Source organism: Pseudonaja textilis, chromosome 1 (assembly GCF_049901715.1).
Source record: "Pseudonaja textilis isolate UNSWEBS1 chromosome 1, rPseTex1.2, whole genome shotgun sequence".
NCBI lineage: Eukaryota > Metazoa > Chordata > Lepidosauria > Squamata > Elapidae > Pseudonaja > Pseudonaja textilis.
The window spans coordinates 146,404,767-146,421,791 of record NC_141990.1 but is presented as its reverse complement, the minus strand read 5'-3'; the positions used below and the strand labels follow the sequence as shown (position 1 = coordinate 146,421,791).

General features: G+C 39.5%; 1 protein-coding gene across 8 annotated transcripts in view; it reads right to left on the bottom strand.

Annotated features, from left to right (window-relative positions):
- The window catches only part of PLCB4 (phospholipase C beta 4), a 178,961-nt gene extending 163,768 nt beyond the window's left edge, over window positions 1-15,193 (bottom strand). For 6 of the 8 annotated variants that reach the window (XM_087918978.1, XM_087919038.1, XM_087919025.1 and 3 more), the window contains exon 1: window positions 13,153-15,193. The gene's annotated coding sequence lies outside the window, so the exon portion shown is untranslated. Of the gene's footprint in view, window positions 1-12,803; window positions 13,076-13,152 lie in introns of those variants that run through there. The other 2 variants (XM_026710405.2, XM_087918988.1) reach the window with 2 other exon arrangements.
- Between the last annotated feature and the right edge of the window lie 1,832 nt (window positions 15,194-17,025).

The window sequence follows — 17,025 nt, the reverse complement described above, 5'->3', positions numbered from 1 at the left end:
CAAAAAACAATTATAATCCATTCATAATAGCTAAGCTCCATAATTATCTAAATAATCCAAGTCTTGTGACACCTCAGAGACTTAGTGATTGTCTCTGTTGACAAATCTTTGTGGAGAATATGTGACTTTATCAGTACAGATTTGAGAAATGTGGAGAAAAATGGCAGGAGGGGAAAATAAGAGAAGAGGTGAGAAATAGTGAAAAGTATGACCGACCAAAAATTTTAATCACCCTGCATGTGTTAGCAGAACATCAATAAAAGAAGGCCTCTGTTATGGCTAGCTACTCTTTTATTAAAGACCATCATCAACAAGACAATTTTGAATATCTTTGTAATATTTCATGAATTTGATAATACAGACTATGATCCACAAAAGCCTATGAAATAATAATTGGCTCTAAGATGCCAGAAAACTCTTCATTTTTTTCTGTTAGCAAGAGTCTTAAAGTCTCAGTTTTATTTACCTCTCTGGAAACAAAGATAGATTGATTTTAAAAAATGAAAGAGAATAAAAAGAATAAAAACACTGTTGTTTTGTCCTTTATATTTAAAAAAAAAACATTGCAGGAAGTGGGTTAAAAATTAAAGCTTTGCGCAAACACCAAGAACAATAGTACACTTATAAACCATATCAAGAATAAATGACACTCTTGTATAGCATTGCGCACATGTGCATATGTGTACACCTGCAAGGACACATCCATTATAAAAGCAAAGAGGAAAAGCTGAATTTCCACGTTGTTCTGATTCTGCAATCAAATGAAGAAAATTCAGTCACAAAGTAGGTCGCCTGTTTGTCTAGCAAACAAACGGATTGCCTTGATTTAGGATCCAGGCTTAATTTGCAAGTCAATGGGATAGAAGAAGATTCTAAATGATATACCAAGTTACACCTGATTGAGCCACAATCAGAGATAGAAGAATACACTATTCTTCTGCGTGTACTTTTTAATTCAGTTGAAATATCACACCAAGCCCTCAAAAGCGTAATAATTCACATGAAATCAGAATTTTTCAAAGAAAAATATGCTTGTGGACTCAGACAAAGCATATTAAATTATGGTCTACAAAATGGTAATGTCATTGGTTTGCCCTGGAACACAGCTAAAATCGATGGTGTTGATCAGCTGGGAAATGAAAATCAACAAACAGTTAGGTGAGTAATCGCTACCTACCTATATGCTTTCACCTATAATTATTTTATTTTAGATTTGCTCTATGGATACTTCAAACCATGGACTGATATGGCAGCTGGAGTTGACTGTCATCTAAAAATAGAATTTCTAGGATCTTACAACAACCACAAACAGTTACAGTGGATCTTTCTGGATTGTTCTTACCATTTCTTGGCTTTGCAATCCCATTCAGTGTATATTTATACCTAGGATCAATATGCTAAAGATCTTTAAATACTTCATCTTTACAACTACTGATAAACTGAATAAAAACATCCTGACTAATTGTAGCCATGTGTTTTATGTAACTTTCAGCCTTCAGTAAAATACGCTACTCCTCAGAGACAGTAAACTACAACAGTTAATTCTTCAGGGTACTGGATGCTCAGGAGAAGGCAAAATGTGCCCTGAGAAGCAAACTAATGCTTTGTTCCCCTTGGGAAACAAGTATTTTTGTTCACATTCATTTCTTTAAGCACCCTACAATATTGGTTTAGAAAAGACAAACAGAAAAAAATGGAATGCTTTTGAATTACTTTAAAGTAAGACATGATTTGATAAACATATGTTATTTGTCCTTATTATCTACAGATGCCAAATAAAAAACGGTTATATTCAGAACTGGAAGTTTAATCAATGTTCCTAATTGGTAGTAACAAAACATTGAGGATGGGGGAAGGAAGAAAATAAAGTAGCAGCACAAATCACCAATGGCTGGATACTAACTGTGAAAGCCTGCGTTGATAGGGATCCACATCTTTTAGGACGCTTTTTAGTGTATGTGAACAAAGGTAACACGTTCTGTTTCATCAATAATGCCTTTTTCAAAGCTGTGTTCCCATCATGGGCATATTGGCTTGTACCATTCATGTTTATGTTTTGTAAAATGTATCAGTAACAGCTTTGAGAAATTCCACAATTTAGTGGAGAGAGTGCTAAAAAGGTAAGGTTACCTATACTGGGGCTGCTTGTCAATTCTACCAATAAGCAGTTGATGGGCAAATAGGAAGGAAGGAGTCAGACAAAAGGCCAGGTAATCTGCAAGACCACCTCTCCCTAAGGACAGCATACCTGTCTTAGCAGATAGAGTGGACCCTTCCCTTAAACATTGACATCTTATGGGAACTAGGAAGTGTGCCTTTTCTGTGATAGCTCCTGCCCTATTATATATTCTTCCCCATGACGTTCAACAGATGTTCGATACTCTGCTAGCCTTCCAAAAAACATAAGACCTGGATTTCCCTCCAAGCACTGGGATACAGTAAGATGGATAAGCAATTTAACAAGGGATGGCATGTAGAAACCTAACTTTGGTGCCAGGGTTTTACTGTTTATGTTTTAGTAAACATATGTGTTACATTGCCTTATTACTGATGTTTTAATTGTTGATTGGGAGCCACCCAGAACTTGATGTGTTAAGTGGCTCTATAAACGTATTAAACAAGAAAACACAAATGGCTTATTTCCAATGATTTTAAAGTGTGTTCTCATGAGTACTGGAGAGATAGGAACCTCTTCTTAAATCCAAAAATCTTATTTTTCAGACATATTATGTAGAACTAAGTGCATACTGCATAAATACTTTCTTTCTCTTTTCTCTTTGTAATTCAAAAGCATAATTATGGGTAGATAGATGTGTCAGCAGATGGAATGGCAAGCTGCTGCAATGATACATTTGTGTAACTTGTAGACAGTCTGTTGCCAAACAAGCAAAATAATAAAAGTTAAGGATTAAATTCCACAGGTCATTTAGAAATCTTTTAAAAAACTAAAACATCTTCCCTTCTCAGTTAAAAACATTTCCTTCTTTCAAATACTACTCCAGGCCACGACATACCAAGTGCAGAGCTTATTCTAGATATTTCACAGAAGTTCACGTTACAAAAACAAACTTCTGTATAATGCTCGTGGGTCTATATATTCTTCTGTACCCTCACTGGTGCAGCAAAAGATGAGTCTACAAGCTTGAGATTCATACAAGTTGGTTGACATCATGATTTTTCACCGTATCTAAGTCAGCTCACCTTGCTCTTTTCTCTTTTATATAAATTCTTTAACAATATTTCATCATGTGTTATGTCATCATTAATTATGAGTAGCATTTATCCTTCAAACCGAAGTTGGAAATCAAAGCAAAGAAATCCAAACCAACTTTGGATCTGGAGGGCAGCACTAAATATGGACTGGAACATCATATGCCAGGACTTCGCCACAATGAAGAGAAACTGCTCATAACTCTTCCATCACCTTTTCACAGATAGCCCACAGAACCCTAAATGTATGTGCTTAAACCAGCAAGAGCAAAAACATCCATAAAAAACTAGCAACTTCAGTACCAAAAATACAACGATGAAGTACTAAAAAAAAAAAAAGCAAACACATCAATGGCCCATCTGATGGGAAGAAAAAATATATTGTCTTTCCTCACCATAAACATCCAGAAATCAGTCCGATTTTGATCTTGGAAAATTCATCCCAGACTGCAATCTGATTCAGATTGACTTGGAAGTGAGCTCTTCTGAATGTCCTAGATATTGCTTCCAAATAAGGTAAAAATAAAATCTTCCCCAGGTCAACCTCAACAGCATGAAAATAGTTCGCCAGTCTTGTTCTGAGATATTTTTTTGCTTCCTCCAGCCCTTTCCTCAAGGTCTCTCAGCTCAATCCCACCCTTAGCCTTTCTGAGATCAGAACTGCCACTTGCATTATACTTCCAAATAAGTGAGAACAAAGCCATGTTATGGAAATGAAAGAATGGGCTGCTTGGCAAATGTATCTCCACTGAGGCACAACATTGGCAGATTGGTTACCATCTGTTTTAGGGATGTTTTTATATCATATTTTACCCTAATATAAATTAATCTGTTTTGTATTTTGCTCTTTTTATTGATAGCTATCTTGAGCATGGGCATGCAGAAAAAAGAGCATATTCAATCAAAAGCACTATAGTTCTGAGACATTTTGGTAGCTGTAGCATTTACTCTTTGACATTCATTTCTGCAATGCTGGAGATCCCTATACAAATGTTCTAATCTAATTCCATTACAATCCATTATGTATATCTTCTTACGGAAATCACAGAGGCCAGAAAAACATGGGAATGAGGAGTACTTCCAGTTATTGAGCCAAACAGGTTTCATAATAACTTCCTTATCCTTCTGGCTATAAAAATCAAAATGAATCTAAGATGTTAAATTTTGCAGTGCAAACATTGTGCCCTTGTTCCTGGAACTAGCATTCTCAGTCTAACTTCTGAACAAGGGGAAATCATTTGTACCCGTTACACAGGTAGCAACTAAATATTTGGAACAGTGATGCTACTGCCCTTAGAAATACATACCTCCTTGAAAAATCCATCAAAGTAATGACAGATTTTTGCCTTGTTCGGTGTTCACAGACTTTTAATTACCTTAACAGTCATGCAATTAATCTTTCCAGTGGAATCACAGCTGTTAGCTGATGATGGGAAAGCTGCAGTCAAGATCAGACAGGGGCACGAGAATAGCTGGTCACAGAAACTATCCAAAGGATTCAACATTAGGACTGCAACCCAAGTGCATGAGAATAAACCTTGAACAAGCGTTATACTATATTTCAAGCCAGTCAATTACTTTCACGCAGCATAGACCCTTGTGCTTTTCAACACAAATTAATCACATCATACTTTTTTTTTCCAATATACAATGCCTTTTCAGTATTCAACTTGAGCTTTAAAGTTACTTCTTTCATGAGGTGTACCAAATCATACACTTTATATCCCAAAGGACATTGCAAATAGTTTGCTTGCAAAATATACCCTGGCTGTTTTTTAACCCAGACCAGAGTGATGCACAACCTATTGCAGTATGTCCAAAAGTAACTAATTTGAAATCTAATATGGCTTAAAGTCAGCTATTCTAGAGTTTATTTCTGAGCTATGAGCCCTTAGGATGTGCCCTGAAACATTTTTCCTCTGTTACCTAAAAAGTCACTTAACTTTGAAGCCATCTATCCTGTTTCCCATATTTGATTTATGTAAAACAACTCACACATTCTCTTTATTTCAGTAAATTCTTCAGAAACATTCTCAACATTCTTAATTAGTATTAAATTAATGTACATAACTGTACACACAATAGCATCTATAATTTTGGGAGGAGAGGACATGGACAGCTATTCACGTTTTTTCCAGAGAATAAAAGTACATGTTTCCCTACACTTGGATTAACTACAATAACACCAGCCTCCATATTAATAAGCCATGATTTTATATAATGAGAGCAAGGTTTAGCAGGCGCATGGTTCATATACTTCTCCCTTATCTCCTTCTGCCACTCATATTCAGTTTTAAGAAATATATCTGAGTATGTCTTGATTCCAGACAGAATGTAGACTGAAATCTTTTGCAGCACCAAACTGGTCCCTGCAAGGAAAGCCATGGAGGAGGCAGCAACAATTCCCACAAACTGCTTATTTGATCCATTCGTTTGCTGATTTGTAAACATGTGAAAGTTTGAATAGTCTTTTCATTCCCAAGCACCTGAAGCAGATTTAATAAACAAACAGCTAAATTCCTTTCTGTCCACCAAACCCCCGAGGGAAGTGAATTAATTTCTCTCTCTCATAATTGTTTGATGGATCTCTGGTGCATTTCATAATCCATTTTAGCAGAAAAGACAATCAAGAGAGTTTTATAATCTCCCTATCAGTTTAACTTTCATGACAGAAAATAATTGTGACTTGATTTTCTTTGCTGATATAAGTGGCATGCACTTTTCTCTAACAGCATCCTAGAAAAAAAATCATGTTCCACATGTCTGAAGCATATTGGTAGTGTACAAATGTCATTTCCCAAGAACAAATAGAAAGCAGCATCAGGAGAATAGAAATATCACGGATCCTGTGTTCTGTGTAAGAGGCAATCATCACACATACTATAATATCCATTCTGATCAGTCCGACTTCCTATACAGAATAGTGGTCTCTAAATGCTTCAAGAAAATTGCAAAAAAAATGGCAACAAGAAAAGCCTAACCCATTCCCTAAATACTTGCAAGTTTCTGAAGAAAAACAGTATTTATGTAAGCCTGTTCTTCCAATATCTTCAATTAAAGAGTAACCCAAAGTCTAGAAATCAACCATTACAATTTCATTCTTTGAATTAAACAAAACTCCCCTTCTTCCAACTGAGATTGTCACCAAGGTGTGTGCCAATAGCTGTGGTTTTGAGTGAACCATAACTTTGCTTTGACTATAGTTACATTTACATCTAATCTTTAACCATGATTGTGTTCTTTGGGAATTATGAAAGGATAGAAGAAATGATCATTTAACGTCATGGCCCACTTTCAATCCCTTAATCATTATGAAGAAACAAAGAACTTTACTTTGGTAGTAATCTAGTACTAAAAAAAATGTAAACAATGCAAGGGTAATATGTACTTACAGCATTGCAAAACCCACATTCGTGTATCTTTAAATACCAGTTACTAAGTGGAAACAGTAGGGGAGAGCACATTACTGTTTCTCCTGGAAATATTGATGGATCACTATCAGAAGAAGGCCGCTAGATCCATCTTAGCCTATTCATCTATATCATCCAAGAAGAGGCTCCATTGCCTTTCTATTCATTTTTACTTTCTATTCATTTCTATTCATTTTTAACCAACCTAGATTCTTAAGATTAAATCAGAAGTGTCAAAAGTATGTTCCTAAACTATCTATTCATTTTATTTGAACTGGATGATAATAATGTTGTCACAACTGTTACTTTTATTTATCTAATAGTATCTTGATTATTGTTAGATGTAAAAGAAAATGACTCATGAACCAGTTGTCATAAAATCACCCCAAGAGTTAATGGTGATTGGTTATTAATTTTCTCCCTTTATTTCTCGTCCCTACTAAAATTGCCAGTTTGCTGAGATCTTCCCCAGTCTAGTGTTTCTTATCCACGCATTTATTCTTCAGTACACTATCAGAGCAATTCAAGAAGTTGTAATCCAATTAAAAACAAAAGGAGGCAAACTTAAGGAAAGCCATTTTATTGCAAAGAATAACAACTTTATTAATACTTTGTGTTACATTATTTTCCAAAGCTTCTTTTTTCTGCTGTTTATTTTAAGTATCAATAATAATGGGGAAGAAAAAGTATCCACTCCACACATTTTTTTAACAGAAGTTAGTCCACCTATTCTTCAAACATGACCACATACAGAAGATTGATGAAATTATTATCAATGTAACCAGCAGAAATTCAGCAGCCCCTTTTCTATTTATCACAGCAATTCCTAACTACAACCGTAGCCATAGATCCCACAAAGAAACAGAAGGGGCAACATACACACAGAAGGAAGCATCTATCCTGACTAAGCTTACAAAACTTCTTTGGGAATTAAGAAAAAAAAAAGGTCTTTAGAAATATTTTCATGTTTGGCTTGTGTATGCGAGGTGGGGAGAAAGGTTGGTAAGAAAGTGTCATCTGCACTAGCTGATCACAATAGCTGGATATTTATTGTTTGTTTGTTTTGCTGCTCATCTCAATAATAGAGCTTACCATATAATAAAAAGTGTAAAAAAGATCATACGAAGCAATTAAAATAGAAAGCTAAGAACCAAGAGGAAGGATGATCTTTTCTCTCTCTAGTGTCAACCAACCCCACAACCAGCACTTTCTTACCAGGAGCCCGTGCCAGCTGGCAAAACCAAGCTTTCAGGCTCTTCCAGGAGGCCGCAAGTGTGTGGGCAGACGTCACCTCTAGCAGGAGAATATTCCAAAGAGTGGGGGGGGCCACAACAGAAAAGGCTCTCCTCTCGGATTCCATCAGGCAAAATTATTCTGCTGGAATGAGTGGGGTGGGCTAGTCCTGTTGGGGTGAGACAGCTCACAATTAAAATCTCGCAGATAGCCCAACTAGCATTATCAACAGGGAAAATGTGGTTCTGTGGACTACAGGAAAGGGCCTAAAGAGAAGCTTGATAAAAAATCTGAACAATTTCACCATCTCTGGAATGTTCGCTAACAACTAGATCAAGAAATTAAAGCCAGAATGGAAGGGAACTTCCTTAAGAGAAGTTACCTTCATATATGCTAAAATCTCAGTTCTTCAGACACCCAGCCTCTCTACCTAAACCAGTACAGTCCGTATTTAAGACGCTTGGAAGAATGCTGAACGCTGTAAAAGTCTGAAAACTGAAAAGCACACAAACTCTTTGGAAAAAAACGAAAACCTAAGTAGGCTAAGAAGGGAAGGAGGGAGCAAGAAGCCCAAACCTAAGTGAATAGAGTTAATCAAATATGGGGAAAAGAATGCAAGATTTTCTTGAAGTTACCCCTTGTTTAATATCCGTAGATGTTTTACAAACAAATGTTATTGGTTATACTCTAAAAGGCATAACTCCAAACAAAAACCAAACATATTGAGAAAAATCACCAGAACAATAGCTAGAATACCTAAGAGCAAGAATGTTTTAAATCAGATAAGTGAAACGTATTTTGCATCCCTTGTAAAAAGGAAACCGTAAACCCTGATTCAAAGAGACAAGCATTCCAAATCTCATTCCAAACCATCACTCTTTCAAGCTGATGCCAAGGGGAAAAATCTCTTCTTATATCCAGTAGGCAGGGACTGAAGTAATCACGAATGAAGGTGAATAATATATTTGTCTCAGGACAATGTTGTAGGATCTAAACTGGGTCTGTCACTGGGACCAGTCTTCCAAGTTTTCGGATTCATGCTGGAGCTCATTCTTAAGAAAATTCTCTCTCACCTGAATGTAAGGATGGACGACAGCATGAGTCCAAAAGATTGGAAGACAAAACATGTGGTCCAGTGACTGACCCTGCAAGTAACTCATTATGAATCGGCTAATAAACTCCTGTCTCAGCCAGGGGAAGCATTTAAAAAAAAAAAACAGGGTGAGGCCAGGCTACTACAAGGATGAGAACGCTCCAGGAAATCCATTGTGGCTAAAGTGGGAAGTCAAAAAGGACAATGGGAAAAGATAATGGCAACCCATGTTGTAGAGGAAGTGGATGGCATAAAAAATTAATAAATAATTAAAATAGCAATCACCATGAAGTCACCAGAAGGAGCTCAACTAACAGGTGATTTTACTTTTTCCATAAAGTTGCGGCTTTCCTAATCTCCAGATGTAATGGACTACAATTGCCATCCCTTCCAGCTACTCTGGCTACTGCAGGACATGGCAGTACGCATTCTTTAGCATCAAGATAGCTAGCTCCTCTGAACATGGAATATCAGAAACGTGAAATTCATAGCTGTGTTCACCCATAATGATTATTTTAAAAAAAAAATCCAGTGAATTTGTTTGTATTTTCTGACAGGTAGCTGCATTTGTTATTTAAATTTATAGCCTGAGATCTATTCAGTCACATCAACCAGAATATTTCCAAACAACGAGGATTCAGATTTTTCAAAACATGTCATTAGGTAGGAGGTTAACTCAAAATGGGGAAATTAAGAAAAGGCTAGTGTAGTTCTGAGGGTCCGATGTCCACATGCCAGAAACAATTTTGTCATCACTCAAAAAAAAAAAAAAAAAAAAAAGCTCTTCTCCCTCTTGGTCTTCATTTCAAAGAGAGAGAGGGAAAATGTGTTAGTCTTGGTTGGTGACTATACAAACTGGGAAAGGACGCACAGGTGACTCTTATCTTCTTTTCTTTTTCCATAATACAACAATACATTATCAGGGTCATAGAAACAAAGGGATGAACAGGCTGAAATTTCCTTTTCAATCACCTGCTCATGCTGACTGTATTTCTGTTTGGAGTTTTTATGTTCTTATTGTGAAGTATAACTATATTGCTAATCTTACAAGAAGACTAGAGAACTATAGGTTTACTTGAATAAAAGGCATGCTAATTCTCTATATTTGGGGTAGAAAACGTGAGACAAGGATCTACATTTAAAGACAAATTGGCTATTATTTAGCCTCATATTCCCATGCCATGGCTAAACCATTTAAAAATTAGAGGTTCTTAACCTGGAAAAAAAGGAGGGGGGAGAAATTGTGTTTTAGAACAAAGCTTCTGTGCGTGGGAGTGCAGCTGTAAAGCAAAACACATTGTTACTCAAGCAGATACGAAATCATACCTAATATCAAGTCAGGTTTGAAAATTGTTTTGACAGCCACTAGCACAGATCTATTTTACAGCACAGGTCTGATTTATAGGCAAAGACAAGGGCCACAAGCCAAGCCAAACCCACAGGCTGAAGTGCATTTTACCACTGTTTTAGCATATGTAACCTAAACTGTACTTGCCATTATATCATTCGGAAATAAAGTTTGGTTAGAAACAATGCAAATGCCACCATTTATTATATAACTTCCTTCAATTTACCCCAAAACTATTCATTTATATGCAGATTAAATCTTATTTGGAAGATATCTGTTTTGGATCATATGCCAACAAACCTCTCCAGCACTTGCCAAGATGCAAATAAAAGAAAGATAGTTATGTAATCAGACTATATCTGATTCCAAGGAAACAGACTATTGTGCAAGGTATTTCGAAGTGGTTTATTGAAAAATGATGCCACATAATAACTTCTATTCAATCTTCACTTACATAACGTTTATGACAAGGCTATGTTTTGCTCTTTACAGACTTTCATTTCCTTGGCATACATCAACAATTGGCAAAGTTACAAAACTGTACTGTTAAAAAGTAAGGTCTTTTAAAATTCTTGCTAGATTCCTGATGCCTCCAGAGACTCGTCCATATAGCTTATTTGGCACCAATGCAAAAAGTTCAATAGTTTGTTGTTCAATTAGAAATCTTTGCAAATAGACCATAAGTTTGTACTAATTATAGGAAGATAACCATGTTGATCCATGGTGGCAAAAAATCAGGATTCCAAAATAAAACTAATTTTATTAAAAGGCATATGCTTTCACAAAGCATTCTTTGCATCGGATTAAGCGCAGCTCACAAAAGTATATGCCTTTTAATAACATTTCTTAGTCAGAAAAGCTACTACCAGATTCCTGACGGTTTAAACCAAAGCGTCCTATCACAGAATCTCATATACTTTATAGGGAACATGGTACTTCTTTCCAAAGTTGAACCATTATTTTATCCACACAGATACTCTCTTCAAGTATCATCATTCATGCATCCAATTCCTAATTCATAAGTGACAAATCTGAGTCTTTGTGGCACACCCCACTTGTGACATGTTTCTTCTATAAGGACTCGCTCTTTTATTCCTATACAATTTAACTCAGTCACAAACTCACCATTTTATAAGTATTTTATAAGTATTTTATTTTATAAGTATACTAAGGAATGCAAGAGAGGGAATGGCATTGTGAGAATATGAGAAATGCATGCATATACATGCACCAACACAAATCAAATTAGATGGATGTTTGCATTTAAATATATGGGACACTTTCCCAGAATTAGCTGAGGACAGTTGTCCATACCTTATGTCTGGACCAACCATCTCATTGGTGACTTTCTCTCACAGGGCCTGCCTATCTCACAAGATTGCTGTGGGAACCAAATAAACTCCCAGGGAAAAAAAGTAAGATAAAATACCGTAAATTGTACATAACGCCATATTTTCTGCTATGTGCTCTATCCTCATGCAGGAATTAAGATTACCAATTTATTAAAATGTGCTTAGCACCGTAGCCCCAATACATCTGCACACGCACACTTTTCTTAGTAGCTCCCATAGATTGCTATCTTGGCCAAAAGTATTACTTCATCCACGAAGAACAATAATAAGGCAGGAAAGGGACCAAGAAGATAAGCAATAGCGCAAAGGAGGCAGTGTCAAGCATTTCGGGTTGTTGTCTTTCTTTCTTTTTTTTTTTTAAAGAAAATCAACGATGCATTCAAAAGCACCTGGCAAGAGTCGTCCAATGCCAATCCGGATTAAGAATCCGGGATCTTTCTGCCTGTATAAGGTTTAGGAATCGTTTCGTTTATCAAACGCACCCCCATCCCACGCTCGGTGCCAACTCTGAAAAAAACCTTCAACCGGGAAAGTTTAACGGGCAAATTTAACGGAAGATGCCCGAATCCCCTGCGAGGAAAGGGGGGGGGAGGGGAGAGAGGCTGTGGAAAGGGGAAGAGGTCACCGCACAGCAACCACCAAACCCCCACCCACCCCCGAAAAACAAAGTAAAAACAAAGCCTTGAGCCACAAGAGCCGTTCCTGAACTCAGCACCCCGAGCTGACATTTCATCCCGGATGCACATGCAAAAAGCAAGCAAGCAAGCAAGCAAGCAAGCAAGCAAGCAAGCAAGAAAGAAAGAAAGAAAGGTAGAAAGGTGACTTGCCGGGCGACTCAACAACTCAAAAGGAGAGAGGAGGAGAAAAGGCTTGGCGCTTCGCTTCTGGAGAGAGACCTGCCACGACGCCGCTTTATAAAGCAAGGTGCCAGCGACCAAACAAATCAAAAAGTGCACCGAGCCAAGGAAGCGGGCGGGGGAGGAAAACGGCCACCGAAGAAGCCATGCCACCGTTAAGGGCTTTCGCTCATAAGGTCTCGGGCAGAAGCAGCAGCAGCAGCAGCAGCAGCCGAGCCTTTTCGGGAGGGCCGCCAGGAATAAATCAACTCTCCGCGTCCTTCGCTACATCCAAACCGGCGCGCTCCCGGGCGGGCTTACCACAGGCAAAGGCAAGTGCTTCGGGTCCCCGCGGGAATCCCCCCCCTCCTCTTTAGGAAAGGGGGCGCGGAGAAGAAGAAACGGGGCTGCCCGGAGGAGAACCGGGAGAAGCAGCCGAGGCCCTGTGGACTCCTTCGCGGCCGGAGATGGCAGCTACCCAATCCAAAGCAAGGACTCCGCGTCGCCCCGCCAGGAATAACTCGGTCGCCCTTACTGCCTATCTGCCCGCCCGGTGGAGCTCGGGGAAAGGCAATCCCCGGTCTCGCAGCACCGCATTCCCCCCCGCTTCCCACCCACCCCCCAACCTCTTCCCCGCCTTCTTTTGTCAGCGCTCCCGCCAGGGTCTTACATCAGCTGTCGCCGGACGGTGCCGGGAAGGAGAGAGAGAGAGTGAGGAGGAAGCCCCGCCGCCGTTGCCGTTTAAGCGCTCATTGGCACAAAATGCTTTGGGGAGGGCGCCGAGCCCGGACGGGGGGAATGGGGAGGGGGGGGGCAAGGAGGACGCTTTCCCTCCCCCCACCCCACCCCCACCTCCCTCGCCCAGTTCCAGACCGCGGCGAGCGGCTTTTCTATTGGCAGCCGCCGCGGGAGTCGCTACTCCTGGTTCGCGGGCTTTAAAGGCAGCTCCGAAAGGCGGCGCGTTTCTTTAAGCCGGAGAGCGCGGCCGAGCGAGCGCCCACCCAACCCCCCGCTTCACCACGCGCGCGCCGGCCTCCTGCCAGGCCCGCCGGGGCTATCCGTTGGTTGCGCGCGCGCGCGAGGTCCGGGGAGGCGGCGGCGGCGGCTAGGGCAAAAAAGGAGCGGGCTCGCCTTAGCCGAGCCGTCGCCTTCACTGCGTTTGGTGGCAGAGGGGGAGGTTTTTCCTCACGGCCACCTCAAAGGCGGGTGGGGGCGGGGGGCAAGCGACTGTGGGGATGGGGTTGAGGATGTATCGGTGCCCTCTGAACAATGCAGCGGGAAGGATGGCGGCGGGAGTTGGCGGGGGAGGGTGGGGGCCTTCACGGAGGTTATTGTCCTCAATGCGGAGCAGTGATTGAAGCTGGCCAGCAGGTGCCTCGTTCTTGAGGGCTCACATAAATAGTGCCGGGGCAGGTGCAGGACGGCAGAAAAGCCAAAAGACTCCGAAATCAGAGCCGTCACGAGATGGAAACAGGCAGAGCTGCTTAAAAAGGTGGATCTGAGCTCCACGGGGATTGTCCCAGTGAAAGGGTAGATCAGGACACTGACAACAAAGGAAGACTAGGCCAAATCCTTGTCCGGTGCAAATGACAGGAAAAAGCAGCCAACGTCTGCATAAAGCTTTCACACACACACCCCGGTGAAACATGGAGAGGAAACAATGAACTCTGTAGCTTATTTCCTGGATCTCCTGCTGCTTCTCTATTTCATCTCATAACTTGAACCCCGCCCCCCATGAGCTAAAGCGTTCACAGAGAGAGAGAGAGAGAGAGCAAAGCTTCAATTACATGGGCTTTTAAAAATTAGAATGCAGATCTTGAAAACGGGAGGACAAACATTGACCAAAGAAGAAAATGTTTGCCCAAAAGCAAAAGGATATCAAGGAGGTTTGCCTGCTTATTATGGAAATTGATTGCCTCTTCTAATCATGCTCTCATAACAGCTTGCCTGGTTTCCAAATGTAATGTGAAATCAATTATACTACCCTAAATTTATAAAAGCAGTTCAAAACAGTCAAATTAAAATGAAAAATGTACTAGCTTTTGAATAAGCTATAAATCAGAGGTGAGGCAAGACTGGACAATATTATTCCATATGGTCTAATTTTAATTCATTAATTAAAATTTGAATAAATATAATTGTGCAATAACTCATGATTAGTATGAATAATAATAGGCACTTTGAGCCCAAAACACCTGGAGTACCAGTTGAAGACATTGCTGTCCATCAACTGCAAAAGGCAGCTTTAGTCAGAAAAAGCTTACATCCTGTGAGGATACTTTTAACACCATCAAACAACATGTCTATCCCAGATCCTTTGAAAAAAACCTCAATAGGTAGATAAAAGTGTCAAATCCAGCCTAAGTTGCCTGACTGTGTGATGAATCATACTAATGAAATAGAAGAGTGTAACACAATTTCAATATTCTGACATTTTTAGTAATAACTTTGGCATACCTATTAACAGGTAGTTAGGAAATTAGTTATTTTTTTCAATCTTTTCTGTTTGCATTTGTCTTCTTTCAATCTTTTCCCCTTTTTCCCTTTTAATTTATATTGTAGGTATATCCATCTACTGTATGTAGTGTGGAATATAAGAGATTAATACACATTCTTTCAATGTATATTGGCTTTTACTCAGCAGCAATATTCTTTTATTGTTACACAGTTTGCATCTAATTTTTAATATTAATATATAAAGCCTCTTAAAATATACCAAAAAGAAAATTTAATTGTAACATTTTTAAAGGTCAGTTAAAATAATTGAGTTGAAGGAAGTAACAGATGAATACATGTCATTCTCTCCATGTGATATCAAAAGAAGTAATTTACTATTGGGATGTATTCTTTTCCTCAGCACCACCTCTTTCCCATGTGTATCCAACCAGTAGTAGGTTTCAAAGAGGTTTACCACCAGTTTGGTGGGTGTGGCTTGGTTAGTGTGCTTTGCATGCACACACACATTTTGCACATGCGTGCATGCCAAAAGAGCACTGTGCACGCACAGAGGTTTTCCTACTCACCTCCTGCAATTTCTGTAGCTTCAATAGCTGACGCACAGCAATCTGCTGTGCCGCGCAAAGCAGCTGCGCTTCAAAAGCAGGGAATAAGGGTCAGTATGGGAGCCCAGGCAGGTGGGTGGGCCCAACAGCAGCTACTCAGAGAGAATCGGTTCGGTCTCAGCTGATCTTTTGCACTACCAGTACGCCAGAACTGGGCCAAACCAATAGAATAGCACCACTGATCCAAACTAACCAGGAGAAGACCTCTGTTAAACATTTTAGTTTATTGAGGAGTTTATGACAAATGAAGATGGAGGACCTCAGATGAGCATGTGTTGGAAAAGAACATGGCAGATTGAGCCAAGAGACATTGCCAAGAGAATGGTCAGATAGAGACAGCATAGATCTCAACTAGATAGTGGGTGAGACAAGAGGCTCTGAAGAGACCTTCCCTAGGTTGTCATCATGTAAAGAGAAATGTGGGGGGAGAGATTATACTTTCAGACATGCAACGTTGATAGCTATAGTAATAGCACTTTGATTTATATATTTATATATAGATTTGTCTAAGAAGTACTTTTTATTTTAATGATGAAAATTTTGAGCTGAAAGGATGAAGCAATAGCATAGCAATAGCACTTAGATTTATATACCACTTCACAGTGCTTTACAGCCCTCTCTAAGTGGTTTACAGAGTCAGCGTATTGCCCCCAACAATCTGGGTCCTCCTTTTACCAACCTCAGAAAGAGGAAAAGCTGAGTCAATCTTGAGCCCATCAGAATCGAACTGCTGGTAGTTGGCAAAATTAGCCTGCAATACTGCATTCAAACCACTGCGTGACAATGGCTCTTGATGTCAGCCTAGCCAGGTAAACCAGATAGGAATCAGATGATCTAATTCTAATTTATTGTCAAGCTACATTGATAGAATTTTGCAAACTTAGCCTAACACCTTGGGGCTTTGTTGCCCAGAATGCCATTCCTGGCATTATTCAGTAGTCTGGACTAAGATACATTGAAGTACCTCTACACTGGAGATACTTGCCCTATTGCAGAATCACTAAGGTCACTTAGATTCAAGGTAGTCCAAAATAAAATAAAATAAGCTGGTTTCCTATCCAAATATCTTGGCCCAAGTTCCTTTTCTTTTGTTTTAGGAAGCAATGTAGAAGGAACTATGTGTAGTCCTTCATTTAGTGACTTCAAAACAATGGCACCAAAAAACGTGATTTATGACAATTTTTCACATGTCCTTTGCAGCATTCCCATGCTCATGTGATCAAAATTCAGATTGTTTGCAACTGGCTCATACTTATGACCGTTGCTGCATCATGTGATCCCTTTTTGCAACCTTTTGACAAGCAAAATCAATGCGGAAGCCAGATTCATTTATCAACCATAAATGAATCACTTATCAACTGCAGTGATCACTTCACAACTGTGGCAAGAAAGGTCATAAAATGGGGCAAATCTCACTGAACAAATGTCTCACTGAACAACAGAAATGTTGTGCTCAATCATGGTCATAAGTCGAGGACTAC